The 13,067-nt window shown below is 44.7% G+C and overlaps 2 long non-coding RNA genes and 1 other non-coding gene across 3 annotated transcripts in view; 1 reads left to right on the top strand and 2 right to left on the bottom strand.

Annotated features, from left to right (window-relative positions):
* Positions 1-1,401: 1,401 nt before the first annotated feature.
* Positions 1,402-4,273, bottom strand: LOC144369617 (uncharacterized). Its single transcript, XR_013429408.1, has 2 exons — positions 4,066-4,273; positions 1,402-1,635 (listed from the first exon to the last, which is right to left on the bottom strand). It is a non-coding gene; the product is annotated as an uncharacterized LOC144369617 (long non-coding RNA).
* LOC144369616 (uncharacterized) overlaps positions 2,841-13,067 on the top strand; it is a 53,261-nt gene continuing 43,034 nt past the window's right edge. Inside the window, exons 1-2 of the long non-coding RNA XR_013429407.1 lie at positions 2,841-3,054; positions 5,012-5,213. This is a non-coding gene — a long non-coding RNA (uncharacterized LOC144369616). The remainder of the gene's footprint in view (positions 3,055-5,011; positions 5,214-13,067) is intronic.
* Positions 10,049-10,124, bottom strand: Trnaa-cgc (transfer RNA alanine (anticodon CGC)). The gene has a single exon. It is a non-coding gene; the product is annotated as a tRNA-Ala (tRNA).

Below are 13,067 nucleotides of genomic sequence, written 5' to 3'. Positions count from 1 at the left end.
TCTCCTTCCCTCCCTGGGAGCTCCCTCTCCTACATTTTTACCTCTCCTTTGGGGAAAAGAGTTGGCATTCACTCTCTTACACCAAACCCTTCCAAAGAGACTTGGGACCTGATTTTCATCAATGACAACATTGGTGAAACCATCTCTTGGCCAAACCAGAGGATGATATCAACCTCAGGATTGTGAGAAACGCCAGGGAGATTTTTCCTCCTGTGTGTGAGTTGGCAAGGAGGGGAGTGCTGTTGAAGGAAGCATTTCTGTCAGAGACCCTTGGGAAAACTTTGGCCCCTCCCCGAAAAATGAGCTCTGAGATGATGACTGAACACAGTGTGTGTCCCAGATGAGTAATAAGAAAGGGCTTTGCCTTCTCTAACCAAGTCCAAGTTCCACTTCTCTGACGTTATAACCACTTCTTCATGTCCGCCTGAGCTGAATTCTTCATGGTGTATGTATAGCTCCTGTTGCTGATCAGAAAGACTGTCCCCTTATGTTCTGAGAGCCAGGTTAAGACTTGGGGTCATCATCAACCATCATTGATACTGAGGATATTTTATTTGCTTCATTTCCTTCTCCTCGTGTGAAATGTGGCTGCATCTGCAATTAGTGTCTTTGATATTTACTTTCCTAGCACCCTTTGCCCCATCAAAATCCTTGCCAAGCTGCCCAAGGGAGGAGAATTTGTTTGCCCTTCTGTTCAACTGTAGAAAAAATAAGTAGCTTTTCGTCTCTCTCATCCACCCAACTCCCCATGCACTTTTAACTGAGGGGGAAAAAATCTGTTATTCATAAAGAAAAACAAAGAATGATAAATTATAGGGCCTTGTAAAATATATTAACATGAATCCACACTTTTTTTTCCTGGATAATTGAATTAGAGTGACATCAGCCAGAATCTGCTGCTTACGCAGGAATGCCAGCCTCCTTGGGTTGTTTTTCATTGTTTTATTTTTTCTTTTTGGTCTGATCCCACAAAGTCCTGGCTAAGTGTCCAAGTGCCTCTATCATCTCCAGGCCAGCTCATGCTGTAATCTTGTCCACAATTTCATTACTCCATCTGAGTTGGAAGCTTCATTAAAATGATGTCTCTCTTAGAGTTATAAATGATAAGCGACCTTCTAACAAAATGTGGCCTTCTTAGATGACAAGAAAGAATTAAATGTCGGGGAGCAGGATGGTAAGGTTTTGATATTTATGAAGGTCAAAGCAAGAGTGAGTAATATAACAGAACATTCCACTTAAGGTCAGAACCATGTTCCTGGGTCCTACTGTTGCTGCCATAAGAAATGAACTTTCTGTAGACTTTGCTTATATTGCAAGGTTGTGGGCTGTTTATGGTTTATATGAAACCACCACCATATTTTAATTCTAGTTGGGTGACTAGAAGGGAAAAAAATCAGTAAATATACTGAAATAACTCTTTTATTAATGTTCCACTCTAAGAAATTATTTACTGGTTAATTGGCATGTTGCCAAAAAAGAGGTCTCAGGAGACAGGCGGCTTTGCTCATCTGAGAAGCACTATGCTTTGGCTTAGTCGGATTTCCTGTCTTTGCAGAACTTGTCTTTATCTCTTCAAGTAATAGAAGAAATCTGGTTTTCAAAGCTGAGTGTAGTTCACTGGTTTCGGGCTGCTCACTGGAATGGGAAAGAGCTTTTAGTTTGTAGGCATTGACATTCTGACAGTACAACTTCAAGATCTGGAGGCTTTTGGAATAGAAACCAAGGGGTGATGAAAGATACTGAGACTCATGGGGTGTCCATCCCAGGTCCAAGAAGTCTGTTCTCTAAGTCCCCTGCATCTTTGGTATTCAAGGGTAGAGTCACCATGTAGGGTTGTGTAGACTATGTATAAGGGCACCCAGACTCAAAGGATGAGCAGTGGATAAGGTTTACCTTGTGTTCCATTTGCCAGCCCTGGTGCTGGGCCACATCCATTCACAGCAAGGGGGCAATCTATGGCCTATGAGTCAAATCTATTCCACCACCTGGTTTTGTAGATAACAATATTTTGGAACACAGTCATGTCCATTTTTTGATGTGTTGTTTCTCTGTGCTCAGTTGAGTTGTGAAAGAGACCTTATGGTCCACAAAGCTCCAAATATTTACTATTTGATCCTTGATAGAAAAAGTTTGCTGACAGATGATCCAGAGGTAGGGGTACCTTTTTCTAATTTGCAAATAGCTCTGACTGCCTGTCAAGTTGGAAGTGCATCCTAAAGATAAGATTCCCCCGCTTCCCCCCAACTTTTTAAAACTTGGCACAAAGGTGGCTTAGGGGCTAGTAGGGCCCTAAGGAGGAGATCTCAGGCCTACTTCGGATGACAGAAATGTCAAGGGAGCCAGACCTCCTAGATCCTCACCCCAACCCACCATAGGCCATTGCTGGACTCCAGAACAGGCTCCAGGCAGAAGAAGAACCATGATATGTAGCTCAGAGAGGCTATTTGGGGAGCAAGAGGCTGACTGTAGCAGTTCCCAGAGGTAAAACAAAAGCTTTCCTTGTTTCCTTGCCAAATAACCGTAAAAGAGAAGGTTTGGTTTTGGATCTTCAGCATTGGCTACTCCATAAAGAAATGTAAGCTGTCTCATGACTTATCACCAACCCCTTGTTTACACAGCAGGGCTGATTGACACGGTTTATTTTTCTGCGGTTTTTCTTCTAATCTAAAGTGAAACATGACCTGGAGAATTCATGGAGTTCCCTTCACCTCTTGCAACCCAGAACCTGCAAGGGAGGTGCTGTTGGTCCTTTACATTGCCCAGTGACTGTTTTCACATGAGTGAATATTATATGTCCTACTTAGATCTGGTTGCACCCGCTGAAAAGGTCTGGTCATCTATGCCTGAAAACTGGCAGAGTCTGTTGTCTTTCGCAGGGAATCAATGGATAAAACAAGACCAGTGATTTGTAGAACATGACTGGAAGGGAAGTCAGTGTTATCTCATCTTTTGACGACGCTGGAATTTCTTCATTGAACAGATGAGAATCAGCCCCTGTGAGATGTAGCAGCTTCCTCAAGGCCCCACAGAATTCCTCTGGTCAAACTTCTACAGGTAGGATTTGTAGGTCAGGTGGGAGGCCCTCATGGCAGGAGCAAGTGACCATTGTAGTCCAGATAGCAGGGAGTAGGGGCCTGGTCAGAACCATCACATTAGCAATTCCAGCATGCCCCAAATGCAACTATTCACAAAGTTCTCCTCACTAATGACATCACCTGGTCCTTCCATTGTCCTGTGAGGCCCACACAGATCCATTGTTTGTAGCATATAGTTTAAAGATCATATTTATAAAAATCTATCTGGATGGGATGGGATGATAACTCTCAAGGCCTATCTATATTAAAGGGACAATATAGTGGATGCTCTGTGATTTTGGGGCAAAAATCAGACAAATAAAATTAAATGCTCCAGTCTTGTAACTTATGCTACAACCTGAGTTTTTAAAAAATGACCACACAGAACAAGAATGGCTAAGTTAAAGGAGAGGCCATGAGCACATGCCTAGGAGTCTGAGGTCAGGAGTTGAATCCAGAATGAAGAGGCTACCCTCAGATGACAAGGGGCTTTATCAGCCAGGATGCCAAGCCTGGAGATGATGACCCTTCCTGGAGAAGAGAGACAGCAAGATAGGTGGGTACCTGCAACCTGTAGTTTTGCTAGGCCCCATCTAGGGGCTGCAGCCCCTTTCGGTAGATTCCCAAAAGACATGTCCTTCTTTTCCCTTCCTTCTGGTCTTGTGCCACCAACCTTTTGCCTATACCCTCTTGGAGGTGCTATGAGCCCTAGAAGTTGGGTAAGTTATACAGAACATATACAATACTAATATCTGTATTGGACTTCATGAAGTAATGCCTCCTCCCTTACAAATATATGCACGTGTATTACTCATGGAACTGATACTTAGCTCTTTTTCATGTGTCATCTTTCTCATAAGAAAGATACATCAGTTAGCCTTATACAACTAGACAGTCAATTCTTCCAAAGTGAGCTGGAGGGATATCATTGCTCAAAGGCAAATTGAACTCTGTGTGTCTTCCTTATGAGAACTTTCTCGGCCTTACGTACCTTCATTGAGTGGACTTGAATGCAGCCAGCAGTACGAGACACTTGAGCTGAAATAAAGGAGGTTTGAGGTCTGGGAAAGGGGGCATTGGGCCCTCTTCCTGGAAACCATGCCTTATTCCAAGTCCTGGCTTAGGGAAGCCTCTCCTTATCTGGAGGTTCCGTCAGGCTCCTGGCCTTCTCAGCAGCAGGGGAAGGATTTGATGGTCTATAGTCTCTTCCTGCTCAGCAAGCTGTGATTCAAGCTGTGGTGTAAGAAAGCAAAAGGCCCTGACATTCAGGTTGTCTGTGAAATCAGCCATTGGAAGTAATATATTGAACTCTGTCCCTAGTACCTCTCATGCATCCAAACACAATTCTGGAAGGAAGGTTTTTCTTTGCAGGAACAGCAACTGATTGGTCTCTTGATTTCTCCATTACTGCACACACCTCTCCCTCCTGCTGTGAGTTGGGTGAATCATCTGATTTTGGTGGAGACCACATTAGTTAAGGCTCCATAGCACCAGAGCTGCCACTTGTGGTCTAAGAGCCTGAGTGGGAGTTCTACTCCTTGTTAAAAGCAAGGAACCCAGTATCATGATTGTGTCGTCTGGAAGAGGGAGTTTTCTAGATTCTGTTTCTCCTTAAATGAAAGTCAGGGATTCTAAGGTGCTGCCTTGCTCTAGGAGGGCCAGAGGTGAATATAGTTCATGGAAAGAAAGAGCAAAACAGAGTCCAGCCTTTTAGTGGGATCATGGATGTTTCTTAGGGACTGAAGTCCTGCATGAGGGGGATTGCTCAGGTGTGGAAAGCAGAGACATTCACATGTACCAAGTCTTCTGAGTTAGAAAATTTTATGCAACGAGCCTGTTCTTTCCTCCCTCTACAAATATGTTGCTGACGAATGAGCATTGTCTCCTGCTATTCCCATTCCCATCCCCCAGGCTCTTGACTGTCCTTCCTTTTTCAGGTCTCTTCTTCTTCAGGAAGTCTTCCTTGTGCATCCAAAGTCACAGTCCTCTCCTATGGTGGTTTTCTTGGCCTTGAAGGAGTGCCTGACTCAGTGAAGATGGCACAGCCAATGGCCCAGCTTTGCTTCTAGGCTTCTCCTAGGAAGGATACCTTTCTCCTGAGCAACTGTGGTGTGGAAACTTGGTCAGTTTTGGTCCCAGGTAGGTGGAGGCAGGTGGAAGTGAGGTTTATGTATAAATGAAAACATTTTCTTAGCCATGCACTACTGACTTGGCCCCCCAAGTGCCCTAAAGTATGGTGTGATCCAGACCCCAATCTTGATGGATAGATCTCTGCCCTTCCAAGATTTCCCAGAGCCTTGTATTTAACCATGGATATAGTGGAAGGTTTTTAGGTTCCAGGGTTACATCTTTGCTAAAATCTTCAGTATTTTAAAGATATTATCCACTCCAACAACTGTACATCTTTTCCCTTAAATAACCTGATGTCATGACCACAGTTGTTTATATCTTTGTTTCCTTTTGATTTCTGGGCTTTTGGGGGTTGGCCCAGAGGACCTTTGAGCACTGAAGAAAGAGTGAAGAGGTGAAAGACTCTTGGAGAATATAAAAGAGGCCAAGACATTTGTTTCTCTAAAGATCATATAAATGGTTTTTAATGTGTAACCCCTGGATTGTATTCTCTGGGGCTATTAGACATCACCAAAGATCTCTGAAAGCAAGAGCAAGATTAATGCCAATCTCTTGCCACTTGGTGTGAGGGTTTTTCCTCTTCGTTTTTTAGCTTCAATGTTTCTGCCTCTAACAGTGTCTATGCAATTGAAAGATATCTGAATGATAAAAGATGTTTCTCCCTGGAGCCTAGAAGCATGGGTTCAAAGATCAGCCTTTCCAAGAGTTCATAACTGCTTAATGGCTGACATGTTTGACAAGCTTCTTCCTTGAAGAACAGATCAACTCAAAGAAGAAGGAACTTGCAAACACTCTTTTGGGTTCTCACTTGGTACGGAAGGGCACTAGGATATGTTGGCTGGATTGACTGGATGATTTAAGGGGCCAGTGATGATCCTTGAATTGCTCAAGGAAGTGAATAGAATATGTGGCCCCCGAAGGCTGGGGTGAAACTAATAAGATATGAAAAGAGGACAATAGAAAGCAGAACTTTCTAAAAGTCAGAGGGCAACTTTGCCCACAGTCATGGGGAAGATGACAGAGGCTGAGGTAATATTCATCAGTGATGTTGTAAAGAGTTTCCTATAATGCATGAGCCCCAGGAAGTCAAATGTACAGTGAAAACATTCAATCTGGTGACCCTCAGTAAAATCACTCACACACTCACTCACACACACACAAACTTGATAAAGACCTGGCTTTAACAATTTAATGGTATTGTTTACCTTTAGGATAAAATTAATGAAGCAGGAATATGGAGGGAAGAGTGGTATAAACTTAGAAGTGTATAAGACCTTTGATTATCATGCATCTTATAAAAGAAATGATGTTCATTCCTTCAAGATGGCAGTAGTACTGGTAATCTTTGTTGGAAGTTGAGCCTCCTTTTCAGCTCAAAGGAGAATAGCTACTGCCTGAACAAAGTCAAGGAAATTCACTCTGGAAGAGAAGAGTCCACAGGGCAGATCCCTCTGGGAGACCAGGAAGACTGGTTGGGTCCCCCACTACCATTCACACACATTTGGCTCCGAATATGCATGAGGATGATCAGAAAAAGGAAGCTGCCCATGGCTCTGCATTGCAGGCCTCAAAGACCATCTGATGTCCGTGTCCTCCATCACCCCCATCTCACCCCCATGGGGCATCTCCTCATCTCTTTGAGATAACGCTGGTCACCGAGTCACGGTCCACCCCTTTGCTGCTACACAAAGGGCACACTCAGGCAACCCAACAATAAAACAACTTGAAGGGAGACCAGCTGTACTTATAAATAAACATCCCAAGAACATTAATCTGCTGAAGGTTTTTATGAGGGGAAGCATAAAATTTCAAATAAAGGGCTAATGGGAAATATGTCCAAAATGTTGGAATTAGTGAGGCTCTACAGTAGGGAACAGCCCGGCTATATCCATAAAACAAAAACATAACTAACAACTGATTGAGTTTTAAGACCCCCAGCCCTTCACTCCCACACCTGAGTTGTATATTTTATCTGAAAGGCTGTTTCATGTTCCAGAATCATCTCTGTTTGCAAGTGAGCTGTCACAATTTTATGGCCTCAACTTTAAAGAGCAGGACATTTCTTTCCTGGAGAACAAGGCTAATAGGGGGTAAAACACAGGGATTATGGGCTCTCCCACAAGTCCAGGCTAGCAGATGAGCCTCTTTCTATAATAGAAATGAATGTTTTTTTTGGACTCAGCTAGGAAGATGCTTTTAAAACATCCCTGGGAAGAGGAGACATGTGCCAGGCCAGAGAGCAGATGCAAGCAGTGAGGAAAGCAGGTGTTCAGTTCTTGGGAGTACCTGCTCCACTCCCCCTTCAGGACAGGTCATTTAAAAAAAATTACAAGGTTATTTTCTTTTTTTAAAGTAAAAATGGGATATGGTATATGGTTTGCATTGCTTCCTGCCCTGCCCTTCACCTCTGTTAACGATCTGCTTTCTTTCCCCTCTGGGGTGATGTGAGATCTGTTTTGCATTCTTTTTCTCCTTAACTCTGTACCAGGCCAGTCTGGGATGAAGGGGAGGACCCCCAGCCCCAATCTCCATGCCCAAATAGCAGCCTTTGGAGCAGAGAAAGAGCTTGGATTGAAATCAGAATGGGCTCTAATCCTTACTCTGCCATGCACAGGCTCCACTGGGCTCCAGGCAAGTCATTCCACTCCCATGAGAGAGGAAGGAAACAGTTACCAACATCACAGGCCCATTGTGGGTGTGATCTGATATGGCCCAGGCAGCAGCACCTGTTCAGGAGGGGTTACACTGCTGAGGCTCCAGATCCTGACTCTGAAACTTAATTGTTGGTCAAAACTTTCCTGATTCTGAGCCTCAGTTTCTTCATATAAAATATGGGGCTAAAAAGAGGACTAAAGGAATGCTCAGCAAGTGTTCAGCAGAGTACATGTCACACAGAGGTACTCCGTGACTCCTTCCTGAGACTGCTGTTATTTTAACAGGCTGTCTTGCAAATGGTCTTATTCATGCAGAGACATCCCTGCTGAAGTCTAACAAAGGAAAAACCAAGTACACCATCCCCTCACTGCCTTGCTCATGGTGGAGAGCTTGCTTACCTCCACTTCTGGCCCATCTATGACCTTGGCTTATCTCTAACTCTCAGGCCAGCTCATATGTTTTGGATTCCTCCAGTGAGCTCAGCTTGCCAAGATTGGGTGACTCTCAACACCATCTAAAGATTTGGCTTGTATTTCCCCTTGGCTGTGGCAGCCCCCAAATGCCTTGGAAATTGTCTCCTGTGCTAGCTCTGTTCCCTGCAACCCAGGTGCAAGCTCCAGTCAGCTCAGCTACTCTCAGGTAGGTCAACGTCAACCCCCCATGGGAGAATAAAGTATTAACAGTGAGGAGGGAGAAGTCAGTCCCTCCTGGATCTACCCTGCCTCCCCCCACGCTCCATGTGTGTGTGTGTGTGTGTGTGTGTGTGTGTGTGTGTGCGTGTGTGAGATTTTATCACCTGCTCTGCTCCCTTACTTTGACATCAAGACAGAACAGTCACAAACAACATGAACACACCTGTTTACAGCTATGGAAAAATGACAGCTTCAAAGTTAGCACCAATGGGATCAAGTTCATGCCTCAATCCCCGTGAGATGCCTTGGTGGATCACTCCTCTGAGCTGAAATCAACTCCTCTCATCCTCTTTGCCTCATATTAACTCCTATGGTTCTTTAGTTCTTCTCAATTTTGGAGCACCATTTCTTGAGTGAGACTGAAGTGAGGAAGGAAAGACAGCATGGTCTAAATTTCTTCATTCCCCTGTATCTGCCATCACAGAGCAGAACCTTAATAAAGACTAAAAGGAGGAGGCCCAGCCATGTTGGAAGTGTGCAGGTGAGGGAGACTCCATGATGTCTCCTGCCCTAGCCTCTACCTCACCCTGAGGGACCTGAAGGAGAACCATCTAGCTGAGCCCAGTCAAACCCTAGAACTGTGAGAAATAATTATATTGAATGTTGGTTGTTCAGAACTGTCAGGTTGGGTAGCTTGTTGAGCAGCAATAGACACATGGATTGCTGATCATTTATACATTTCTTTTGGGTATTGGAATTATCTTAATGGTAATGAGCCATGCTCATCAGAGAGATTTAAATTGCCACCACCAGCTGGTAGTGGTCAGTGGCTCCAGACTGCCAGATCACTTCTGCCCAACCTGCATGTCAGGCCTTGGGACTGAAAGGGACCTGGGGCTGAGAGATTCTTCTGGCTGGACCCTGGCCTGGGGAGGCGTTGGTTGTCTGGCCCACCCTTCCTTCTCCAGCAGAGCTGGGAAGATATCCAGGGCCAGCTGTGTGCTTTGGAAAGCGGCTTCTCTGATTCCTCAGCCCTCTCCCGTGTGCAGAAGGAGAGGATCAACCTCCAGTTTCACACCCTGGAACTCCAAGTACCAAACAAAGTTCAGTGTTTTTCAGGTGCAAGTTCTTTTTTTGGCTTTTAGCAAATGAGTACAATAACAAGCTAGAATATGCAGGTCCTCAGGGGGTGAATCTAGGAACCACAAGAGTAAAGGGTTTCCAGTTACCCTCTGGCTTATGCTCAAAGTTCTTATTCTCCCTGAAGAATGGGTGTGAAGGCTCAGGCTACGCAATGGTCTGGGAATGGAGACTTGGAAGAGAGCACTGAGGTTCCCCATCATTACAATACATGCCTTTAGCCAGCAAGCAGGTGGTCAGATGGGAAGGAGGGGAAGGGAGGGCTGTACTGAGGGTGTGAGATAAGCATGGTATGCTCCTTTAACATGCCTTGTCCAGCAGCTGCTGGGCTGTGCTCATTCATCAGCCCTGCTATGGACTAAACATTTGTGTGTGTGTGTGTGTGTGTGTGTGTGTGTGTGTGTGTGTGTGTGTGAGTGAGTGTGTTGCTGGGGATTGAACCCAGGGCCTTGTGCATGCGAGGCAAATACTCTACCAACTGAGCTATATACCCAGCCCAAGAATAAAACATTTTTGTTCTCCTCAAATTCATATGTTGAAGCTCTAATCCTCAATATAGTGGTGTTGGAGGTAGAGTCTTTGGGAAGTAATTTATGTTTGAACGAGGACACATGGGTAGAGGCCCCATGATGGCATTAGTGCCTTTATGAGAAGAGGAAGAAACTAGAATGTCCCCCTGCCACACAAGGATTCAGCAAGAAGGTGCCCACCTGCAAACCAAGAAGAGGACCTTCAATGCTTTACCAGATACTGGGTCTGCCAGTGCCTTATCTTGAACTTCTCAGCCTCAGAACTGTGATAAATATATATTTGTCATTTAAACCATCCAGTTTATAAATGTATATATATATTATATATATATATATATATATAATTGTAACAGTTTGAACTGAGACAAGTCCCATGACCTGGTTTTACTTTGTCTTGTGGACCTGGAGGAGCCCAAGTCATCATTTCCTCTATTCATACCTTTCTACAAGTTATGACCTCCTTGGCTTGGGGACTTTCCCAAGACTATGTGAAATGTACTTAGCCTCTCCACTTTTGCCTGCAAATGTCCAATGAGTGGTTAAAATCAGGATGAAAGACTTGGCATCTCTGCCTCCATTTGCATCTGTTCACTTTGCTCTGAGTCTCCTTGGATTGCAGGAACAACAGGTCTTATGGATAAACATCTTCTAAGTCAAAACTGCCTCTCGGGCAACAGTAAATTTCTTATTTCTGACAAGTTCCCACCTGACCCATCCTGAGATAATGATGGACACACCACACCTGATCAGTATCACCTGCTTTGACACCTGTGAAGAGCCTCCAAGTATGCAAACCCCTAATTCATGTCCTCTTTTCCCTTTATATGAAACCTCAGGATGACTGTCAGTCCCTTGAAGACAGGGCTAAGACATGGGTCCCCTTGTCTTTCCAGTGTAGCTGTGCTGACTAAAGTTCCTTTCATGCTTTTCACCATTACCTTTTCTGTTTTGTTTTTGGGGTGAGTGGATGGACCTGATTTGGATCCTCAGAATCAGACCTGTGGCCTAGAATTCTGATAATAGTCACAGAGCTGGTAGGTGGCAGAATTCAGCATAATGCAACTGGCCTGCCATGGCCAAACCTTGGCTTTCAAATCAGAAAGACTTCGGCCTTCATTGGTTACCATGTCCATCTGCACAAAAGAAGCAGAGAACAAGTCAATTACCCAGCTAAGGCACACAGAAAACCCCAAGGAGAAAGGGAATTTCTTGACAAGAATTTGTTCTCCCTGGGTATGTGCTCAGGATTTCAGGCTACTTTATAGGAATATACCCTGTGTAGGAGAACCTAGTTCCAGTGTAGTTTTTCACAAGCAGCCCAATTTTCATTTTCAGACAAACTAAGTTCAAGTTCTGAATAAACGAACTATAAGCTGTGTGACTTTGAGCAAGCTGCTTAATATCCTTGTGGCCCACTAATATCCTTCACCTGTAGAATGAATAATGTAGTCCCTCCCTCATGGGATTGTTGCAAGGATTTTGCCGTTCTCTCTCTCTCTCTCTCTCTCTCTCTCTCTCTCTCTCTCTCTGTCTCCTGTCTCTATCTATCTTAGAGAAGTCTCTGGTTGTTAACTGAAGTGCTTTTGTTTCCATTATTTCTATTTGAATTTTAGCTTTCATTGGAGCCAGACTTGGCAAGCTTACAGACTGCAGAGGGTGTGTTGTCAGCATGATGTTTGTTGAAAATCTGAACTTGAGTGTTTGATGGCCACACACTCTCTAGCTTGTTAGCCCCTGATACTCACACTCCAAACATTTATGGTACAGAACAGGCCCTGTAGTTCCTGCCCCACTTTGTTTTTTTTTAAGGTTTGTAACTTCTGGTATATACAGGACATCAATTGGACAGAAGAGGACATAGCATACCCAAGAGCAGAGACCTCTGACAAGCAATCTACTCAAATCAGTAGAATCATTTCTGGAGTGCACTGTGTTGAGAGGAGGCCATGTCCCCTTCTCTGCTCTGATGCTCACTCAGTGACCATGAGAGATGACAGGGGCCAGACAAGTCTGAAGTGGTGCTGCCCATGTACAGTCCTTTAGGTATGCATGTGTCTGGGGGACCCCCAGTTCAGAGGTGTGCGGCACTGGCTTGTGTTTTCTGTACACCCCGTGACTTCTTCAGTGGCTCCTTCTGATTCCTCTGTGGTGATGCAAGTTCCTGCTCCCACCAGGGCCATGTTTCCTGGTGCTTGCTCACCCCTGGTATCAGCAGTTCTAGGGGTGGGGCTCTAGGCCTGAGGCTTCCCACTGATGAATGGCCAGTGTGAACAAGTTCTTTTCTGCCGTGGTTTCCTGCAGGGTGATCTCCTCTGAGTTCACTAGTTGGGAGGGTTATTTCAACACTTGCCACAGTAGCTGGGAAGAAAGCAGTCAGGAGGCTGTGGACTTAGAGGCTCCTGGTCCTCACTAGAGCTTTGAAAGAAGCATTCTTAGCAGGCCCCTTTCCTTGACTGCCTGTCTCTTCCTCAAGAAGTTAGCAGGCCCTCTGGGCATGGTGGTACAACCCTCTAATCCCAGGGGCTTGGGAGGCTGAGGCAGGAGGATCACAAGATGAGGGCCAGCCTCAGCAAGTTGGTGAGACCCTGTCTCAAAATAAAATATAAAAAGGGCTGGGGTTGTAGCTAAACCAAAATTAATTTAGCAGGCCTATCCTTTTTGTTGGCAAGTTTTGTCCTTGCCCAAGGTGTCTTTTGCACTCGCCTCCTATGTTTATCTTGGCCTCTGGCTGTACAGATCCACCATCTTGGTGGCCTACATGGTCTTCTTTCTTCACTTTAATGCCTCAGTTCCAAAAGTCGCCTCTTCCCACACAAACCTGCACATTTTCTGTTCCTTCAAGGCAATTAGGTATCTAATAAAGAAAATTCACACTAAGTGCAGAAGGTCAGATAGCCTAACTTTCC

This window comes from Ictidomys tridecemlineatus, chromosome 12 (genome assembly GCF_052094955.1).
Source record: "Ictidomys tridecemlineatus isolate mIctTri1 chromosome 12, mIctTri1.hap1, whole genome shotgun sequence".
In the NCBI taxonomy this organism is placed as follows: domain Eukaryota; kingdom Metazoa; phylum Chordata; class Mammalia; order Rodentia; family Sciuridae; genus Ictidomys; species Ictidomys tridecemlineatus.
Note: the sequence above shows the minus strand (reverse complement) of the source record. Positions and strands in the feature narration are given on the sequence as shown.